Here is a 20,112-nt window from a genome sequence, read left to right on the forward strand (position 1 = left end):
CAATTAAATGAGCCAGTAAGTGTACAGATTACTGGGTGCTCCTTCTATACCCCAAATTATCAAAAATCCTAACTTAGATTTCCATAGAATATCATAAGAAAATACTATTTGTATTGTTTTGGTTACCCACCCCACTCCCCCATTATATCCATCCCCAAATCTCTTCATTTGACAGGGATGGGTGTAAGAAGTTTGCTGATAATATAGAACTAATAGGAGGATGGGGGTGTATTAGGGGTTTCCAGAGAGACAGAACTAATAGGAGGATGGGGGTGTATTAGGGGTTTCCAGAGAGACAGAACTAATAGGATAGATGTATATATGAAGGGGAGTTTATTAAAGAGAACTGACTCACACAGTCACAGGGCGAAGTCCCACGATAGGCTATCTCCAAGCTGAGGAGGTAGAAAGCCAGTAGTGGCTCAGTCTGGGTCCAAAAGCCTCAAAAGTAGGAAAGCCAACAGTGCAGCCTTCAGCCTGTGGCAGAAGGCCAGAGAGGCCTGGGCAAACCACTGGCGTAAATCCAAGAGCCCAGAGGCCAAAGAACCTGGGGTCTGATGTCCAAGGTCAGGAAGCATCCAGCACGGGACGGAGAAAGATAAAAACCACAAGACTCAGCAAGCCAGCTGATCCCATCTTCTTCTACTTGCTTTGTTCCAGCCGCGCTGGCAGCTGATTGGATGGTGCCCACCCACATTAAGGGTGGGTCTTTCTCTCCCAGTCCACTGACTCAAATGTTAATTTCTTCTGGCAACACCCTCACAGAAATACCCAAAAACAATCTTTTAGCAGCAATCTAGGCATCCCTCAATTCAATCAAGTTGACACCTCTTAGTAACCATCACTGGGGGAAACTTCTTTTTAAGAAAAAGCTTTAAGTTGTGCGTGTTGTATGCTTGCTTGTTGTTTTCTGCAGGAGATCGTACTGAAGGCTAATGTCAGAACAACCTAAGCGAAGAGAGGATATAATTCTTTAGCGAGTTATTCAAATATTGTAATTTTAAAATCTTGCTATAAAATAATGAAATTAGAAGAGGAACACCTAATTAGCTGTGTTAACTTGAAATACTTGTTTAATTTTATACTAGGATTTAAATTTCCCACAATTATAGGATGTCAGGTTATTTAGTTTATCTTCTTTAGTTTATATCTAGATAATTTTTTAAAATGAGGTCCAAAGAATATAAGCGGTTTTTGATGACCAAATAGGAAATCAGTGGCAGAGACCAGGTAGTTACCATGGGTCCTAATCTTATTCACTTTTTTAATACTTCCCTTCTCTTTATAGATGATGATAGAGTAAAGAACTGAATATATATCTTCTCTTTGTTTCACATTAATGAAACATTGGTGTTTTGAGTTCCTTTCCCTTTAATTTTTCATAAAACAAAACTTTACTTACTCTACAACTGTGCTAATAAAAATCACTAATGTATGAAAAAAATCACATTCTACACCTTAAACCCATCTAGATCATACATGTGTTAAGGCTGTTTTCAATTCTTTCAAAATTGTGTCCCTGTGTCTTGGCTCAGTTCCTGGAATATAATAAACACTCCATAACTGAATGGTTTTGAATGGGGTTTTTCAATGCAAAGTCAGTTATATTTATTTTGGAATATATTATAACACATATTTAGTTTCCATGGGATAGAGTTATCTAACTACAGTTTTCATAAAAATCAAATTGAAGATTTTTTCCTTCCCTAACATGATTTTGACTGAAAATTATAGAAGAAAATAGATGTTATGAATTCTGTAGTTTATGGGAAACACACCTGAGATTAAGTAGCTGTAGTGAGTAGGAATTGATTTGAGTGCCATCTTTCTGTACTATATTCTAGAAATAGTAAGCATACTTAGATAATAATTCCAAAAACCATGATCAAATTTTCCTTGTCTTTTTCTCACTGAATTTATAACTGTAGACTTCATAATCACATTGAGTTGTATATGATCAGCATATTAAAAATACTTTCTTCTCTTTAATCATAGACCATATTTTAAATGCTTATGTTCTGTATTGAAAATGTGAGATCAAAATGAAATGCTGCCTTTGAAAATGAGGAAATTCTAAAGCCCCTAGGTATAATTTATTATTTTTATATAAAGCTTTGATATAAGACAAAAAATAATATTTTGTTTAACTATAGTTGATTGTCATTGCCCTGCTTTTAAACAATATATTTTTAAAGAAATTGTAGGTATAATTTTGTTTAATACTACTCATTGCAGGTGGCTGGGTATAATTAGGGCTATTAATTTTGCTTCATAGCTTCTAGCAATAAGCAGCATAGCTACATTAAAAATCCATAAATAAATATTCCAAAGCTACTATAAGCCCTGTTGATTCAGGTAATCATTATATTATAAAATGTTCATCCTTTCTTTTCAGAAAAAAAAATCCCTGTTATGACTGGGTTGAGTTTTGTTTAATTCATTTTACCACTCAGTGGACTCAATAGTTGCATCATGTTTTAGTTTATTTTCCAAGTTCAATTGAAAATGCAAACAGAACAGTAAGCACTATCATATCATAAAATAATGTTTCTGTGTTGAAGTGCAAAAGGAAAATAGTCAATCTGAAATGACTATTGATTAATAATATAATGTTTATATCCAATTAAGGAACATTCAAAGTCCAAGCTAATTTCAGTCTTATAAACATTTATAGATCTAAAGAAAACTGGGTTTTCATTTTGCCTTTTTTACCATGAGATTGTTTAGTATTCAAAAGATATCATGATTTTACATAAATTGTGTTAAATATAAAATCAATCCTAGACAAGGTGGATTTTTAAATCCACAAACATTAGATTCAGTATAATCTACTTTGCCAACATTCTAATCATAGTCAAATACATGCAATGAGTGTAAAAGTATATAGGTGTGTTCTGAAATTTCTTATACATATAAAAAATCACAAAAAAAATTGCTTACTGTGTACCTACCACCTGCCATAAGGAATAAAATAATGTTGTCGCTCCTCTGTATCCATTGAGTAATTGGTTCCAAGATCTCCAGCCAATACAAAAATCTGCAGATGTTCAAGTTCCTTAGATAAAATGGTGTAATATTTGCATATAACCTATGCACATCCTCCCATACACTTTAACTCATCTCTAAATTATGTATAATATCTAATACAAGGTAAATGCAATGTAAATAATTGGTACTATAATGTTTAGGGAACAATGACAAGAAAACAAGCTTCTGCATGTTCGGTACAAATGCAATTTTTTTTCCAAGTCTTGTTGAGTTGCTGTTGGTTGAATGCACAGATGTGGAACCCACAGGAGTTGGAAGGGCCAACTGGACATATTAAGCTGAAGTCTCTTAAGGGTCTGTTCCATGGTCTCTTTTTCTCTTCTCCACTGGAATGTACTTCTAAAGTACTGTTTTAAATACAATGAAATTTTCAAATGGGAGTTATCATCTGTGTATCTTTCTGCCATCTGACATTGTCATTCAATATAATCTAATAATTTACCCATATTGATAAATGCAGCTTGGTTTCATACGTTTTCACTGCTGCACAGTTCCATTGTTTATATTGAGGTACTTATTTATCCATTCTATTGTTAATTTAATTTTTTTCTACGTCTAAATGAAGCTATGAGAAAAGTTCTTATGCATGTCTTTGTGCACCTGTGCAAATATTTTTCTAAGATATCTGTAAGTAGAATTTTCTGTGAGTGGTATGCAAATTTTAAGTAAATGCATATTGAAATTATTTTCCAAATTGTTTATTCCAATTTACATTCTCACAATTATTGTTTGAGTTTTTAATTGCTCTCCATACTTTCTAATAGTTGAAAATCAGATGATTATTTTGCCATTACGGTAGATGTTAAATTGTATCCTCATGATTTTCATTTTCAATTTCTTAATTCCAATGAGATTTAGCACTTTTTCAGAAGTTTATTGACCATTTTAGTTTCTTTCAAAATTACCTTCCTACATTCTTTGTCCACATTTTTCAACTTCATTAACCATTTCATTTTAGATTTGTATGAACTTTTTTACATATTATATTAAATTCTTTTTTATTTTAATGTTTAATGCAGTTGACTTTCTGAGTATTACTTAATGTTTTGTGATCTGTGTATCTTCTTTAAGGAACTCTATATACTCTGAGAACATAAAAGCAAATACATGATATTTGCTTCTAAATTTCGTAAATTTACTTTTCTACATTTCTTATTACCCAGAAGTTTGAGAGGCATGCAATTGCAAAACAGATGAAAAAAAATCTGTTACCGATGGAATATCACAAAAACGCTTTTAAACATTAAAATCATGATATGTGATGTGTTCACATCCAAGTGTATGCACCACTTGATTTAAACATTGTTAAAAAATCAATCTGAAAATTCTTCTATACTTTATTAAAAATAATCTATACTGGAAGATACTAGTAAGAGTATGGGACTCCAGGTCTTCCGAATCTTCTATAAATCTGTGGATTGTACAGGCCAAAAGAGAGATATTTTTATATTCAACCAGGTGATTGACTCTCTCCAATAACAATAAAGAATTTCTTACATAAGTAATGATTACAGTAGACTAGACATATCATTCTCTGCTACAACCATCATACCCATTGAGAATTATACTTAAATTTTGTATTTAGTAGATACTTTTATTCTCCCCTTGGTTTATTGTTAGTGTAATTCAGCTGCTTCACTTTCTAGGGGTGTGTAGTTTTTGTGTGGGCTTCGTTTAATAATGATGAACATGAAGCTGTCTAAGACTTTGTGACGAGGTAAGTAGAGACATGTTCCTTTAATACCATATTTTGAAACGTGTACATTGTTTAATCACAGGAATAAATAATAAATTAGTTATTCTTTCATTCAAGTTTTGATTGACATGGATATTCTAATGTATTTGTAGTGTATTTATTAATGGTTCTTTCTTTTGACTTGAGAAAAAGGCAAGCAGAATTACCTCAGTGTCAGTTTTTATGATATGCAAACACAACATATGCTAATCCCTCCTTCTGGGACTCAATGCATTCCGTCGTCTTATCTCTTTAACGTATCTTAATCTGAAACAATTTCTCAGACTTTCTTTGTCTTTCATGATCTTGATATTTTTGAAGAGTACAGGCAAATTATTTTCTAGAATGTCTGACAATTTGAGATTCTCAGTTTCTCATGACTAGATTCAGGTTAGTCATTTTGCACAGGAATGCCGCGGAAGTGATGTTGTTCTCCTTTTGAGGCATCATATCTGCAGAAATGTGGTGGCAGTTTGTCACTTGGATGATGATGTTCACTTTGATTGTTTATTAATGTAATCTTTAACATTTTCACTATAGAGATGATATTCCCCTTTTTAATTAATAAGCAATTTATGTGGAAATTGTTTGAGATTATATAATACCATGTTCTTCATTATATATTTGCCCTCTAATTTCATTGCGCATATTTATGATTCTATGGTAGGGAAGAACTTTTGTATTTATTTAGTTATTTGTTTCTTTATTCAGTTAATCAAGTATGAATTTATATCAGCATTCTGAAGAAGGAAATATATATGGAAAATACAACAATTGAATTTAACTACAGATAGGCTATAATAATACATTGATGATAAAAGCTTTTCTTTTCAATAATGGTAGAATGGTTTTATGTGAGAAATATAACTAAAAACATTAGAATTACAGGCATAAAATATCTCAAATATCCTCTTAAATAGTTCAGTATAAAATGCATTGGGTATTGAATAAGTGCAAAAACCTGAGGTAAAATCAAAACAATTAAAGAATCTGTATAAAGAATATATTATTTTTTGTATGTGTTACTCTTTCAGTCTTCTAATTAGATAAAATTATTTTAAAAACAATTGTAAAAAGCAAGTGTGAGTATTTACACACTAAACTTTCACTGGTTTTGTATCATACTTTTGTAACACTCTTACATATAAAGTATAAAAATGTATTCCACAATTTTGTAAGCCAAAGAGAGCCTCAAGGAAACTGATATAAAATATTTTATACTTTAGCCAATTACTGCATAGGAGAATTGATTGAAGTTCTATATCTTAATTATTATTCATTCACAAACACCATTTTTTCTTTTTATATATTATATTGTATAAGTAAAATTTACTGCATTTCATTTGGTGAATAAATTCAGTTAAATTTAGAAATGAAATGATCACTCAGTGCTTAGAATAAAGATGATCAAACTTTATTTAAACTTGGAAACTCTGTAGCAAGTGAACATTTCGGCATGATGGGAAAAAGAGCCCATGAGTCCATCTTTAAGGTTTTCTACTCTTACTTTTATAGGTTAGAAACCAAAAGGCTAAACAAATCACTGTATAGAAGAGAATGGATTAACTGAACAAATTGTCGGAGGCTCAAATACTTAGAATAGTTTGTGAACCTCGTGTGCAAAGACCATTGCTACTTTTTTCATGTGTTTGTAGGAATTTGCTTTCAGACATCTAATACTGTTAACAGAGTTGACCTTCATTTGTTTAAAAAATACTCAGTTATGTTAATTAAATTATGTACATGATAACCATTTTCTTTCACATTACTTCACACATGAAAGGGGGTAAACAGTGCTTTCTTTTATATTTTGATAATGATAGTTTCTGATCAATTTTGTTATCTGAACAAGGAAAACTGTATCACATAATAATATACTGTCCCACTATGTTAAATAAAATGTAAGACAGATTTTTATTATTTTGTAGATAAAGAAAGGTAAAATCTAGAGATGTGGTTCTCAGACTTTTATTCCTTTTTGAGACACACTTAAATTACCATGATGTTCCATTATGAAAAGTCAGTAGACTGTCAAATTTTAACTCTCCAAAACAACACCTCTTCAAAAAAGTAAAGCTAAGTTTATTAGGCATATGGCATCAAGGCAGAACATCAACATGAAAAATTCTTATTCGAAGTATAAATGTAAGAATAGATGTATTTTGTTTTTAATTTTCAGTGTTCAGGATTCTGGGCTCAAGTGACTTAAGAGGACATGCACAAGCAGGGAACTCTTTGGAAGCATGTAAAGTTCATGACATCGCAGTTTAGAATTTGTGTGCAGAAAAGATCTTGAAGCAAGTTGTGATAACTAAACTGTTATTTGAAAAGCAAATCGTTTGCTCAGATAAGATAACCATTGTCCTAATACAAGACATGTTTGCTCAGATAAATTAACTCTTTATCAAGATGAATGTATTTATAGGAATTTCCTGACGCAAACAGTAAATTATTAGTTTATACTCTTATCTTCCCAGAAAAGAATGTTCTGAAACAAATGATTAAGTCAATTTGACCCAATGATCTTAGTTCTCAGTCCCAATCCTTTAGCTATGTGGATTCAATTGGTCTGATCACAGTTTTCAAGGTTATAAATGATTGTCTTCCAAAAAAAGCTGATGACATAACTCTCTGCCCCATTCAAGAAATAATCATTAACACAAAATGAATTAATTGCCTGTGTTATTTTAATAAATAATGCTATTCTAGCAAATAAAATACAATAAAACTCAAAACACAATATTTTAATACTTTTTTAAGAATGACTGAGAATTAAATCTGACAACTAAAAAATGTGTAAGATAAAATTAGATTTTTTATTTTGTAACACCAAGGGACAGATCTATGGGTAAGAGATTACTCCTATAATTATTATTACTGTTTCTCCATGGGACTCATGCATTTAAAAATTATTGATTTTCTTTATGTATATATATTGGAATAATTTAGGTCAAATATACACATAGATGCATGTGAGTTTGTACATATACACATTACATACATTTCATAACTGGGTGATGTATAGATTAGGTTTTAGACTTTGATTGCCAGTTTAACTACTAAGTAGGTATTTTACCTGAATCAATTTACATATCTGAATATACAGTTTTTTTCTCTCTGGGAAACTGGGACTTTGAAGTTCATAATCTTTCTTTATGCCATTGGCACCTTTATAACATTAGGTTATGTGTGTGATTGTGTGTGTGTGTGTGTGTGTTTGAGAAATTGCAAACTCTGAAATTTTGTAGATTAAAGTACGTATCAGTAATACATGCTAAGTCAGACACAAGGTTTTGTTTGTATTTTAACGGTTTTATGCACAAAATCTACTTTCTTCTTTTGTGATCTATTATACATTTGCTTAAAGATTAATCATAAATTTAACAATAGAAATAATTTGCAAATATTTTAAATCACCATTTAAGGTGTCAATTAAACTGATAGAACAATTGCTTTTCCAGATGAGCAAGCTCTTGGGAATAAATTGGTTTCCAGAAATTTCTTGAATCAAACAGTAAAATATTTATTAGTTTGCACCTCTACCTAGGTGTAAATAGTAAAACCTGTTCTGATTGGTAACTTCATAGGAGATTTGGCATATATAAGTTAAAGAGCAGACATTACTGCTTATATTTATATCTTGGGCCTGTAGCACTTAATATTGTGGATAACCATTTACTTGTGATTATGAAAAGTCCTGGGGGGCACGCCGTGGCATGCATGTCCTTCACATAACTTTGTAAGGGTTTCCCTTCTCCAGGCATTTTCAGTTCTTAGCCGAAATAAGAATGAGTTGCTTTCAAGATGCTTTCATAAAGATTTAAAAGAAATTGACTCATCTGAGATAATTTTTAATATAACCTGCTCCTAGTATAAAACCCAGGATATAAATCATGAAACAGAATACTTCTTCAGTCTTCATGAAAAGCTGGGTGGCAATTTTATGCTCAGGTTTGTCCACTGGAGCTTTTCAAGATAAAGACGTGAATAAATACAAGTGACAAGTCAGGCATCTTTGAAGTGTCATTCATTAAGTGAGAGGAAATATTTTAAAGTATGACAAAAAAACAGTTATGACTGAGGGATAACATCATGTATGAGCTGTTTGTAAAATGATATAAGAATGCAAAACATATCGTTCAAACAACTGATATTTGCATGAGTGATGGAGAGTATTTTAAAATTTAATTTCCCATAAGGAACAAAATAATTGTCAATAAAAAGTGGGGTTTTTTTGTGCATGTTGTGGATCTGGATATTTGTGTTGCAGACGTATAGGATCATACCACAGTTGTATATCTGGTACACATTCAATTTCAGTTACTCAATTGCATAGTACACTGTTTAAGATATCATTTTGAAAATATAATCTTCTTCTCTACAAAGAATACACCAGAATGTTTGATGTATTGATTTTTTAATTTACCTTTTTTTTTTTTTTTTTTTTTTTGAGACGGAGTCTCTTCCTGTCACCCAGGCTGGAGTGCAATGACATGATCTCGGCTCACTGCAACATTTGCCTCCCGGGTTCAAATGATTCTCCTGCCTCAGCCTCCCAAGTAGCTGGGATTACAGGCAGCCATCACCATGCCCAGCTAATTTTTGTATTTTTAGTAACAATGGTGTTTGATCATGTTGGCCAGGCTGGTCTCGAGCTCCTGACCTTTTGATCCACCCGCCTCGGCCTCCCAAAGTGATGGGATTACAGGCAGGAGCCACCGCGCCTGGCCCATTTACGCTTTTTTCAAATACCTACTGAGTACCTGCTATTTGTTAGGAATTGTTTTAGGCACTGAGAATATTACAATTCACAAAACAGAAGAAACTTTTCTCATGAATCTTATCACCTATTTAGATTCTGTAGTTAACCAACAAACTGTATTGTCTTTATCAGTTTTATATAGACCTAATGCTTAGAAACATGTCAGCTGTCAACTTCTCAGAAAGGCCACCAGAAAAATTGTTGTTCAAGTAAAATGGAATTTATTTTATTCATTGCTAGAAAGGATGCAATGGTTAATTTCATGTGTCAGTTTGGCTAGACCACATCCCAGATATTTAATCAAACACATCCGGATATTGCTGTGAAGGTATTTTCAGATGAGATTAACATTGAATACTTTGAATGAAGCAGATTACCATCCACAAGGTGGGTGGACCTCATCCAATCAGTTGAAGACCTCAAGAAAAAGGGTGACCTCCCTCTAGATAAGGGGAATTCTACCAGTAGACAGCCTTGAACTTGAAGCACAACATCAGTTCTTCTCTGAGTTCCCAGCTTGTCAACCTACCCTGCAGATTTCGGACTATCCAGCATCCACAACTGCATGAGCCAACTTCTTAAAATAAATGTCTCTGTATATATAAATTCACATCCTATTGTTTCTATTTATCTGGAGAACTCTAATAGTGGGATAACACCATCGTGACAGTCTTAATCAGAAGGGAGAAAAAATAGACCGATATTTATAGGGTTTCATTTAAAAATTATTTCATAATAAATGCGGGAAATTTTAACTTGAGCCATGCAATTCAAGGAGCCAGTTCAGATTAGGTAGTTAATGTGGATTGAGGGGCTAGAGAGGAGATGGTATTCAGGCAAGTACTGAAGAGTAAGCTGTAAGTCCTGATGAGCGAACTATTCAGTTGCTTCGAGGTCTTCAAGAAGCAAGTATTCTAAAGAAAGCGGCTAAATGATCTTGCCTAATTTTAGTACTTTTTAACCCCAAAACAGGAAAAAAATTCCTAAAATTGTTTAGCATAAGGACAGGAAAATACATCATTTCAATTCTGAGCTGTATATGTGTATACTAGAGGTTGAAGAATAAGGTAAGAACAAAACAAGGCTTTGGAAGAAAGAATACATGTGTGGTGGCCTCTTTGAAATCAATCTAAGCATTTTTTTTTTTCTGAGACTGCATAGCAGTCTAGATGGTGAAATATATCCTGAATCACAAGTCAGAAGTCTAGGTTGCCAGTTCTGATTCCAGTTTTAACTTTATGACTTAGGCAATCTTTTGGACTTGTTTGGGTCTGTGTGTATTCACCTTTCATATGGTATCCTAGCCAAGATCTTATTTGGTTTTAAAATTTTGTTATTTTCTTAATAGATGAAAAAATAGATAATATCTGCTTTGAGCAAGTCATAGGGATAAGACTCCTCAGAGAATACCTGATGGAATGAGGTTGGAAATGAGTACTTGGGAAAAACTAGAGAACAATAGATTTCTCAAAAATTAGTGATTGCCTGAAGCATGCTGAATATGAAGATGATTATTTGAGCCATGCCGCTGTTCTCATAGTAGCTTAATACACAATTTCATAGCCCTTCCATTGACCATTATAAATAAATCAATCATACTTTTGTCACTACGAAGATTTATACATCCAGTAGATGGACAAATATTTGCAAATAGAAAATATGATGTTACAATTTAGTATTATTAAAGCAAACAAAGTTTACTCTTTGCTCTGTTAATGCTGGGTAAAACTGCCTTATAAGAGAATTGTTATTTTTATGCTAAGAAAATGGGATAAGACCAACTTCTGTCAAAAAAGGAAAAAAAAAAAACTATAAATCAAATGGATGTTAGAGAACACACAGACAATGTTTAGTCTTCCCTTTTATAGTTTACAATTTCATAGTTTTCATCTGGGAATGATTTTTGTTTGTTTGCTTTTTTGTGGGGTGGCAAGCGGGGACACATGCCCACTGCTGCTGCTACTGATAGTGGCTGTCAATGGTCTTCTTTAGAGATGCTTCGCCAGAAGGGTCTAAGGTAGTTGCCAGAACAGTTTAAAGTGGTTTAGAAACAATCTCTTTTATTTCTGTTAAATGCTAGATTAACAACAACAACAACAAACCTCTATAATGTGTGCTATAGATAATGCATTTATTTAGTAAAAATGCATGTTCCGCTTTTCTGCAGATTCTTTACCTTCACAATTCTGTGGCAGTTAGATGACGAGAGCTCCTGCCACGGGTATCAGCCGCCTGCACTATCAGTCTCCAGCAGTGCTCCTATTAATTATCTCGCCATAGTGCTGGAGACAGATAGCAATCTTTCCTAAAGAGCAGACAGATTTAAAGAGGCAGAATTAATTAAAATTGATTCCACATTCTATCACGTAAAAGTCTGCTGGGAGCCTCTCCTTTCTATACCCCTCCCCACTTCATGATGTTGTACTACATGGTACAGGTGGGAATCCATACCTTAGAATACTAATTATGTAGCTTGAATGGGATTATCCACAGTGATTGGCAGTGTAATGCATGAAAGGATTTTAAAATTTATTTCGTTTAGGGGATTTCTTCTGGGACCAATTCTTTCTTCTAACTTATACAAGTTGTTATTGAGAGGAGGACAAAGCTGACAATCCAAGGTCACTAAGGATTATCAGAAAACTTGCAAATGAATTATACATTTTAAAATTGAATTGTTTTACATTGTATGCTTTGGAGACACATGAAGGATTAAAAATGCTGATAACAGAAGTATTGTTAAGTATCCATATATGTTAACAATCTTTTTTTCTTTTAATGAAAACATCTGAATAATATAACTTTTACCTGAGCATGGGCAAATAACTAACAATGAAATGAGCTGATAATCCCATATACCATTTTATACTATATATAACTAACCATTACTAGTTTATATCAAAATGAAATATTGTTACTTTAATGAAAACAATAATCCTAGACACCTCAGACAAAGTTTTACTTAATCAAGGAAATGTATTAGTTGGAGTCAATTCTGATTCTGTAACAGTGAAACCCTAAATGTTTAAGCAAGGTAAATATTATGTTTCATGTGACCAACGCAAACATTTAAACACCATAAATATGATCTTTGGTGTAACAGTTCAGAGGTTACCATTCCAGGGGTGGTATGTGCTCTACCATCTTCAAGAGATAGCTTTTATCTACATCTACAGGAAGAAGAAAAGTTACATGGAGGATATTAAACAAGGAAAGGAAGAAGGCACACTACCTTACTTTATAAAATGGATCCTGAACTTGTAAATAACCAAGTGCTGCTGCCCACCTAAATCCCTATTGAGGAAGTAGAGGGTAGATATTAGAAAACAGCTAGCATGAATAAGGAATGCAATGTACAAAGTAACAATTATTATTATTATTATTTTTTTGAGACGGAGTCTTTCTCTGTTGCCTAGGCTGGAGTGCAGTAGTGTGATCTTGGCTTACTGCAACCTCCGCCTCCCGGGTTCAAGCAATTCTCTGTCTCAGCCTCCTGAGTAGCTGGGATTACAGGCATCTGCCACCACGCCTGGTTAAGTTTTGTATTTTTAGTAGAGACGGGGTTTCACCATCTTGGCCAGGCTGGTCTTGAACTCCTGACCTCGTGATCCACCTGCCTCAGGCTCCCAAAGTGCTGGGATTACAGGTGTGAGCCACCGCGTCCGGCCAGTAACAATTAAATTTGTAAGTTGAAAGACTTAGCAATAGTCTTTGCTTTGTAATAGAGTTTGCTTTATATTTCTTGGGCTTTCACATTTTATAAAGAATCCTTTTTAGAGTTAGAAATTTGATAATGAGGGTAAATTATGATTTGGATAACAAAATAAGTCTTTTGAAATATTCTCTTTTTAATATTCTCCACAAATGTTAAAATAATAATTCATGAATAAATATGAGATAAATAATAGGAATAAATTAGGATGGAATAGAGAATTAACCATTAAGTTTATATGAAATATTTTTTATGTTTTAAAACTGACTGAAGTGTGTCATTCCTAACTAAATAAAGGTTTCTAAAGGGAACTTATGTATCTTTGAATGTTACAAATATAGTGTACGATGGATTTGTTACTACCGCTATACTAGTGTTTTAATCAGTATTTTGTATCTCATTATTTGTTTATTTGTTCAACAAACATAGATGGACCACCTAATATGTGTGAGTATACTGTTATAGACTGAGCAGAACACAGCAAAGCAAAGCAGTCCATTTCTTATCTTTCTTTCTTTTTTTTTTTTTTTTTTTTTCGGTCCTTGAAGTTAGGATCCATTACTTCAAAGCACTTTCAAATCTGTCATTTCTAAAGAAGGAATTTTTCAGGGGAGATTTACAGCATCAAGAGTTTTAAGGATGGTTTAGTAGAATAGTCCAGGTCAATAAATAAAATTATAATAAAAGCAAAGTATGTAATATTTCCCCTGTAGATACATTGTACCCATTTTTCACAGTTCTAACTTGTTTATCCAAAAGTGTACCCTAATGATTTAGATACTTTTAAAATAGTTAGACAGTGTTAACTTCCTTGTTATTGTTTGCAGCCTATATGTGAATGAGTATATACCCAAGAAAAGATAAAAAGTTTTAAAACTTTAGAAATGTAATATTGCCAAATTTTCTGTGTATATATTTGGGCAAGTAAAGTTTAAAAATATAAATCTTGAGAGTGTCACCAGCTTAACACAAGAGAAGAAAGATGTCAACATTGTCCTTAAGTAAATCGTTTTTTTCTAACAAAAGCAATTGTGTTGTATGAATTCTTACACGTTGGCTTTATTTTTCTTCATACACTTTCCTACCTTCAAGAACTTTTTACCAAAAAATGTGCATTACTTTGCTCGTGATAGTAAATGAGTTAAAATATTATAAAAACTATTATTTGGATACAAACTCAAACTGCGACACATTGACTAAGAACCCTAGATTTTCTTACAATCTTCATGTATTAGCCTCATAAAGCTGAACAATTTACCACTGACAAGCGCATGTGACCCATCAGTTACAGGAAACTAACATGATATAAAAACAACAAATACAGTTTAACAATTATATAACATTTTGAATAAAAAGTAGTGAATGTGACAATGAGATGAATAAGTATCTTTATGAAAAAGTGATATTAGAAAATTATATTAGAATACTTTGATTTCAGATTTGTCACACATTAAACTTGTAATGAATAAAACTAGTAAAAAATGGAATAGATAAAACCAATTTAAAGAATATATAGTATCAACAATATCAGCAAATGATAGGAGATACCTTATGTAAGATCCATAGATCCAGATTTATCACTCCAGAAATATCTCATTTGAAAACAAAGGCATCAATTACTGTTTGTAAGTGACATAGAAAAAAATGTGGGTTAGAGACTGTGAGAAATGCATACAATTTTAATTTTTTTACACTGCACAGAGGAGTCCCATGGGTTCAATTCTTCTTCCCACATCTAATAGACAGTCTCAATAAGACAGTAAAATTGAATATTCATATTGATGTATAACTTCCTCCTATAAACACCTAACCAGTTTCTTTGATTTTAGCCTTTTTCCTTCCAAGCTGTTTTCCATGCTGCTGGCAGAATTATCTCAAAAAATCACATAAGGATTAAACAAGAATCAACATCTAAAATCTTACCACTCATTACAGACTCACGTGTTGCTCCGTCACTTTCCCATCTCGTTTTGTGCCGTTATGTCTCTGCTTTCAGTCCCTCTAAGGACTTGACTCTCTCTTCTTCTCAGGCTTCTACAGCTGCTGTTGTTTTTTTTTTTTTTTTTTTTGTCTGCTTTCCACTTCCTTCCCTCTCTCCTGCTTTCCTTGATGATTTTACTCCTCCTTTGTCTTAGACTTAACCATCACCTAGATCTATCTTCTTTCCACAGCAGATGCCATAGTACCCTGTTCTTCCCACCGTCTGTATTACTCACCATGCTGTTTTCCATCTGCCTGTTCACTTGTCTCAATGCCCATCTGGCCTGTTATCTCTGTGAAGCCAAAGACAGTGTCTAGGGTTGTTACCCCAGTACTTAGAACAGGCTCCTATAATTTTTTGTTTTCGTTTTTGTTTGGCAAGAACACGAAAGTGTCGTCTCTTGTCAACTGGTGCACAACATAAAGACTTTTTTAGTCAAATTTTTAAAAGCATTCAAGTTGCTTGCTGGTATTTTTTACTGATTCAATTTCTTTCATAATATGATGTTCGTTGTTTGGGTTTGATAATGGATAATTGCCAGGTTATTTTGGTCATTTAAATGACTAAGTCCCTTTCAGTGTTTTTGACTTCAAATAGTCAATTTGGATGACGACATGTGAATTAGACATCACAAACTTATGGACTGCTTAATAACAGACTTCAAGTTTATGAAAAGAATATGGATGATAGTGAGCAGCTGTTCCCCCTTTTCATTGAGAGGAAAAATGAGGGAATAGACATAATAATTGCAACAGAAGTTAGATAATAGGGATTTTTACTTCTTTGGTTTTTGTTAGCAAAGCAAATTGTTATGGAAAATTTTTAAGAACTAAGGAAACAGTAATGTTTCTCAATGTTAAAATTTAGAGGACCAAAAGAGAATTAATCTGAAGTGTGTATCTTCTGCCCAACCGCAAATATATATACATATATATGTATGTGTGTTTGTATATCTCAAATATTTCTTCTTCTTTTCATTCTGTCTGTTTGAAATCTATTCCCTGCAATATGCTTCCAACTGAGAGTTTAAATTCTTTCCATACTTCTTCCCCTTCCATTTATACAACACACAAAGTCAAAAAATATTTATTTTTCTTTCAAAGCATACTAGATCCTCACGGCTGAGAATGCTCCAGTGGCTTTGTTTTGCATTGAGAATAAAACCCAAACTCCTCACCAAGGCCCACAAGGCCCTATGTCATCTGCCTTTTTTTTTTTTCTTCTGACACAGTCTCGCTCTGTCTCCCAGGCTAAAGTGCAGTGGCGCGATCTCAGCTCACTGCAAGCTCCGCCTCCCGGGTTCACTCCATTCTCCCGCCTCAGCCTCCCCAGTAGCTGGGACTACAGGCGCCCGCCACCGTGCCCGGCTAATTTTTTGTATTTTTAATAGAGACGGGGTTCATCACCACCTCATCTTCTACCTCACTCAATATATTCCAGTTTCATAGCAAGCTTAATAAACTTCTGTTTCTTGAGTTTATCAAGCTTGTTAATGTCTTACAGCCTTTATGATTTATGTGTATTCTGCTGAAATGTGCACCCCCAGGTCTTAACATGCCTCGCTCTTTCTCATCAGTCTGCTCTTGGCCAAAGTTTCACCTCTTCAAAGAGCTATTTCTTGGTCATTCTCATTGAAGCTGCCTTCCCTACGTCTCTATTCCCTTCTTTGTTTATTTTCTTGTGACATTTAACACCGTTGAAAACCCTCATGCATTTAGCTGTTTGTTTATTACTTGCCTTGTCTGTCTTCTTCAGAGGAATGTGAGCTCCAAGAAAGAAGTATCCTATCTGCTTTCTTCATCACTGCATCCCCAGAACCTAACACAAAGAGCAGGCACATAGTTTGAGAAATGAAAACATGTGGAAAGTTTCCGGTGTAGAGTTCCACTAAATTCAACAAATGAGAGCAGAAGGAAAAGATATCATGCTTCATGAAACTCATTGTTAGTATTGCTTCCATACTTTCCGGCTTCTTTGAAAGCCTAATTATTGAAGTTACTCTAGTATTAATTAATATAATACATGTACATTAAGGGTTTTTTTGTTATACTTTTTCCATATTAAAAATGTTTAAAAAAATCTCTGTGGGTTTTTAAGTGCAAACATTTTCCATAATGGGATTGCCCATGGGGAAAATTTTATAAATCTATGACTAAAACAATATTAATTGTACCTGCCGTGAAGCAAAAGCAAAATAAATAGCAGATGTTGGAGTAATATAATACATTTGGTTTTTAATAGCTAGTATGAGATTTGCTACTTTTTTCTAGAACATCTCCACACTGAAATGATAGCAATTAAACTATACAGCATCTGTGAGCTCACTTTGTTTAGACTTGTAGCTGATCACTCTTCAAGAAAAATAGAGTATAGCATCTGCTGGCTATACTCTGAGAATACTGCCGAAATAGATGTTTATGTACCACTAGTCTTCAAACAGTGGTTATATAATGTTTATATTCATATAATGACACTTTATTATCTCACACATGATAAATATGTATGGTAGCATCTTATCATAAATGTTTAGAATAAAATACCAAGAAATTGCTGTGAAGTGAAGTAAGATTACTAGATGTGTTTTGCTAGCTGGCAACATACCCAAACCAAATAACTTCAGAAATATTAGTGAACACGTGGCAACAGTTTTGCGGCAGCTACATTTGAATTATCAACTGGAACTTTTTACAAACACCTCCTAAATGGATATAGAAACATTAATGTTCTATATTATTACTGTTGTCTATTTTAAGAATGATGAGAAATACTCCAGATGCTAACAGCTAACTTTAACTATATAATATCACAACAATTTTATGTGACATCTAGGGAAAATAATGATAATTAACTTACTATAAAAAATTATCATGGAAATAGAAGACTTTTTAGCAGTATGTTCACATGACCAAAAGATCTGGACTCAGATTTATCTTCAAGGAAAGATAAGAGTATATACTTTGTAGATATTTTATATATATATATCACAGTTTAATAATTCTATTTTTGATAATTTCTATGTTATTCCATTATTCTCAAAAAGGGACCACTGTGCTTTTTCAGATACACAATAAGTCCCATCTTAAATAAATTACATTTCCTCCTATCTTGCCGCCTCTTTAAGGTATTACCCAAACGTTACTTTTCCTGCAAATTAAACCATTTATTTTTCCTCTCCCTTTACTTCTTTTCCTTTTTCAATACATTTTATTCAGGTGATTCCAAATCTACTTAACAACTGTTCTCAGTACCTCAGTAAGTCATTCATTTTCCCAACATTCTGAAATGTAAAGATTTATTTTAAATTCTTACTTCTTATTCCAGGGTTGTAAACCATGTTCTCATTTTTTCTCTCCCTACCTTCCTATCCCCTACCTTTTTTTTTTCACTATGATTTCCTAACATTAAATACCAACTCAATGTTAATTGACTCAAATGTGTATGTTGAGTTGGGACCTGACTTCTGAGCTACAGAGCCACCTATCCGGGTGTCAAATGGCTTCATCTTAGTATCTTGCAGGTATTTTATTATTATTTTGTTGAAAACCTAACTCATTTTCTTCGTTTTACTTCCTCAATGTACTTCCAAACTGGATTCTCCATTTAATTGTGTCATCAGTATCCCAAAACTAAACACTGTAGTTTTCCATTATTCCATCTCTCACACTGCTCTACATTCGACGGGTCATCAGAGCCTTCCAGTTTTGACTCAGAATATCTCTCTGGGTTTTGGCTCTTCTTGATATCCCCAGTACCATATCTCACACCTTGTAATATTTTTAGTCGTTTAGTTTTATTCACATTGCTATTACCATAATTATAATATTATTTCCTCCTACTTGGACTACTGCCATGGCTTTCTAATTGCATTCTTTGCCCGTTGTTCTTACCTATTGAATCCAGTTACTTTTGTGTGACAGAAAATAGATGAAGTTACACCCAAGGTTTATGGACTGCCAATGGCTTGCCCTTACCTATAGTTATAAGCCCAATTTTCTCAACATGATATTCAAGGCTCTACAGCATGCGAACCCAGTTTTCCTTTTTAGTGTCATCATCTCCTGTGGCTCTCTTTGGTCATGTTCCAGAATAAGTAGCTTTTCTCTTTGTTCACTTTCCTAATCTCTCCAGGGAAAGAAAAAAATCCATGCCTCTTCCATTTTACTCCCTCAACATAAATCAAATATATCTACTATAACATTTTCCTATGTAACTTTAGTATAATATGTGTTTTTCTGCACAGGAAAATTGAGTGCACTAGATTAGGAATGATGTCTTACCAGAGCCATATGTCCAAGACTAAACGGTTAAGGAATGGGTGGTAAATGAAGGTGGAAGAAGTTGATAGCTATATGAATTGAAAAATTGTATGTGTGCCTAAGTGATTTTGTGTGTGTCTATGCAACTCAAAAATAATGCTAACATACGAAAACGTAATGTATCAAACATAATGAGAATGTACTGCCTATTTACAGTAGGACGCATGCATGTTGTAGGAGGGAAGTCTGCAGTTTTGAACATCTGCAAGGGGAACAGGACCACTTCTAACTGTCCATTTTCAAATTCTATCAGAAATCAATTTTGCCTTCTCTGAACACGGAATGAAGCAATCACTCTGTGTTCAGAGAAAAAATAGTGACATACGTAGTAGATATTTAAAAACCCTTGCCTTCCCCATTTGGAGTCCCTGGGGTACTACATGTATTCTACTCATACTAGTAATACCAATTTGATTTTACTTTTAGAAATATATAAGTTATTTTGTCTCTATGTAGGAAACCTATAACATTTCTTCTTTGGTTTTATGATCCAGTTCTTGTAGCATTTAAATCTGCAAGTCCATGAAAATCATTCACTTGAAACTAAAGAGAATTTGA

General features: G+C 33.3%; 1 protein-coding gene and 1 long non-coding RNA gene across 4 annotated transcripts in view; one reads left to right on the forward strand and one right to left on the reverse strand.

Moving 5' to 3' along the window:
* Positions 1–20,112, forward strand: part of CDH12 (cadherin 12) — a 1,104,089-nt gene that overhangs the window by 80,770 nt on the left and 1,003,207 nt on the right. The window lies entirely within an intron of this gene.
* Positions 11,398–15,507, reverse strand: LOC109023831 (uncharacterized). Of its 2 annotated transcripts, XR_010131801.1 has the most exons (4): positions 15,181–15,507; positions 14,806–14,876; positions 12,778–12,839; positions 11,398–11,850 (listed from the first exon to the last, which is right to left on the reverse strand). It is a non-coding gene; the product is annotated as an uncharacterized lncRNA (long non-coding RNA). The 2 variants fall into 2 exon arrangements; XR_008673341.2 differs by lacking the exon at positions 14,806–14,876 and having other exon boundaries at positions 11,402–11,850.

Source organism: Gorilla gorilla, chromosome 19 (genome assembly GCF_029281585.2).
Source record: "Gorilla gorilla gorilla isolate KB3781 chromosome 19, NHGRI_mGorGor1-v2.1_pri, whole genome shotgun sequence".
NCBI lineage: Eukaryota > Metazoa > Chordata > Mammalia > Primates > Hominidae > Gorilla > Gorilla gorilla.